The 2,669-nt window shown below is 38.8% G+C and overlaps 1 non-coding gene across 1 annotated transcript; it reads left to right on the forward strand.

Annotated features, from left to right (window-relative positions):
• The first annotated feature begins 1,788 nt into the window (after nucleotides 1-1,788).
• On the forward strand, nucleotides 1,789-1,890 carry LOC140603318 (U6 spliceosomal RNA). Its single transcript, XR_012006315.1, has one exon. It is a non-coding gene; the product is annotated as a U6 spliceosomal RNA (small nuclear RNA).
• The last annotated feature ends 779 nt before the right edge of the window (nucleotides 1,891-2,669 follow it).

The following is a 2,669-nucleotide window of genomic DNA, read 5'->3' on the forward strand; positions in this document are numbered from 1 at the left end:
GCATTTTTCAACCTCAGGACTACTGACAGTTAGGCTGGATGAGACTTTGTTGTGAGAGGTCATCCTGTGGATTGTAGGATGTTCAGCAGCATCCTTGGCCTCTACCTACTAGATCCCAACAGCAGTTCCTTACCCAACTGTACAGTCCTCCAACTGTAACAATAAAAAATTAAAAAATTGTCTCCAGATATTGCCAAATGTCCCCAAGGGAGGAGAGGAACCTCTGATTGAGAACCATGGGTATAAAGGATTTTATTGCATCTCTGATAAAAATCTTCCTATGTTCAATATTCCTGTTTTAGGAGAATGACAAAAGCAATCTTTTGGATTTGAATTTGGCATTGATAACCAAACATTCCTTATTGATTTCGGAACATAACCTGATCTAAGTTAATCTGAGGACCATTGGAAGGAGATGATATCAAGTACATGTGAACTATTTTTTTGGTTGGAAAATCAGAGTTTAAAATTGGGGACAAGAGCTATATTTGTGGGATCTGGTTTCCCATCACACTTTTTCTGAGCAGATTTTGAAGGGGAAGCATGAGGTTGTCAGGTTTAGGAGGGAAGACTGGTGGCTGCCCTCCCACACTTGATCTCTCTGCCTAGGCAAGTGCCTCCATCCCTCTTCCCTCATCTGTTAGTCTGAGGTAAAGACAGGTATACAGGAGGCACTGGATGGGAGGGCCTAGGTAGGTAGGGAAGTATGGATGTGTCATTCTGATAGTTTGAGCAATTATTAAGTTCCTTTTTTTTCCTTCATGAGTCAGGAGAATGAATTGTTAAGAAAATAACTATGTGCGATAAAATTAACATTCTATTATTCTAAGCTCAGAATGGAGGATGGAAGTAAAGAGGGACCAACACGTACCAACTGCCTAATATGTGCCAGATGCTGGGCTAGGAAGCATGCAATAAGCCAATGAAAAAGAAAAAGAAAAACAAGAGACAAAGGAGATGAAGCAGATGGAAGATGGTGAACAGGGAGTGACAGGACCAGTCTGAACAATGGAAAGATCTGAGTGCATGGTGAGGTGAAGAGAAGTAGAAAGGTGAATTTCAGAATGAGAATGGCTTAGAAAGAAATTATGGAAACAATAACAGAGAAAAATACCTAACTGCCAAATTTCTAACCTCTTGAATTGATAGAACATTAGGCATTTACATTTTCACCATCATTTCTCTTGGGTTAAGAAAAAAAAAAAAGGAAATATACACTAAGTATTTTACTATATTCAGGAAGATTTAATTTTTATGTAACTTATTTACCATTCTAGTTTCTGATATAATTTCTTCTTTTAAAAACAATAATTGGGATCCCTGGGTGGCGCAGCGGTTTGGCGCCTGCCTTTTGCCCAGGGCGCGATCCCGGAGACCTGGGATCGAGTCCCACATCGGGCTCCTGGTGCATGGAGCCTGCTTCTCCCTCTGCCTGTGTCTCTGCCTCTCTCTCTCTCTCTGTGACTATCATAAATAAATAAATAAAAAAATAAAAAAATAAAAAAATAAATAAAAACAATAATTTAAAAATAAAGAAACCCTTAAAATGAAAAAGATTATATTGCTAAAGACAATTTTGAAAATACACCTAATAGGGACACCTGGGTGGCTCAGCAGTTGAGCATCTGCCTTCCACTCAGGGCATGATCCTGGTCCGGGGATTGAGACCCACAGTGGGATCCCAGCGAGGAGCCTGCTTCTCCCTCTCCCTGTGTCTCTGCCTCTCTCTCTCTCTCTCTCTGTGTCTGTCATGAAAAATAAATACTTTTTTTTTTAAAGCTGACTCTTGTGCTCACTTCCGAAACACATATACTAAAATTGGAAAGATACAGAGAAGATTGGCCCCTGTGCCAGGATGGTACATAAATTCATGAAGCGTTCGGTAGTACAATAAATAAATAAATAATAAATGCTGACTCTCAAATGAGTAAAATACAGTACTGAATGATAAGGTAGCCACTATTGTCAAATGGTAATGGCTTATGGCCTTGAACTTCAAAAAAAGATTTAATTGACTAGGATATCTGATCTTAAATGTTTAATAATTACTCAATGAAAATCTAGTACTCTTCTTATGTTTTTTACTACTCCGTGACATTTGCAAATAGCTTTATCATCATAAGCATTTAGCTTCTACAGCTACCAACTTTAAAATGTATCTGAATTTCTTATGCACCGCATCATAATACCTCTATCAATTGTCACATAGTGTTCGCTAATATCATTTGTCTGTGGAAGACACTTCACAGTGCCCCATTATGATGGAATGTGGTTCCCTGAATTGAGGCATGCCGTGTACAACTGAGCTGCATGTCCAGGATATAAATATAATAAATACAATGTATTCTCCCATTTAGAGTTATAATTTCAGGGAAAAGAAAGTAACTTGAGATAGAAGAATTAGCAAAATTAGATAAGGCAAAAGTGCAACTGAATGTCAGACAGATTTCCATTTTCTTCCCCTAGCTCTCTTTAGTGTCCCTGGGGCTGTGGGTAGTCATTTGAAAAATCTGTTTTGTCGGGTGAGATGCACCACATCCCCTGCTTACAACAGGAAATTATTCCACCTCCATTTCTTTTGCATAATTCACTTTTATTCAATAATCCTATGGGCCTGACTGATTCTGATTCTTCCTTCAATGCTTCAGTGTGCAACCACCCCCAAGCCA

Source organism: Canis lupus, chromosome 13, assembly GCF_048164855.1.
Source record: "Canis lupus baileyi chromosome 13, mCanLup2.hap1, whole genome shotgun sequence".
In the NCBI taxonomy this organism is placed as follows: domain Eukaryota; kingdom Metazoa; phylum Chordata; class Mammalia; order Carnivora; family Canidae; genus Canis; species Canis lupus.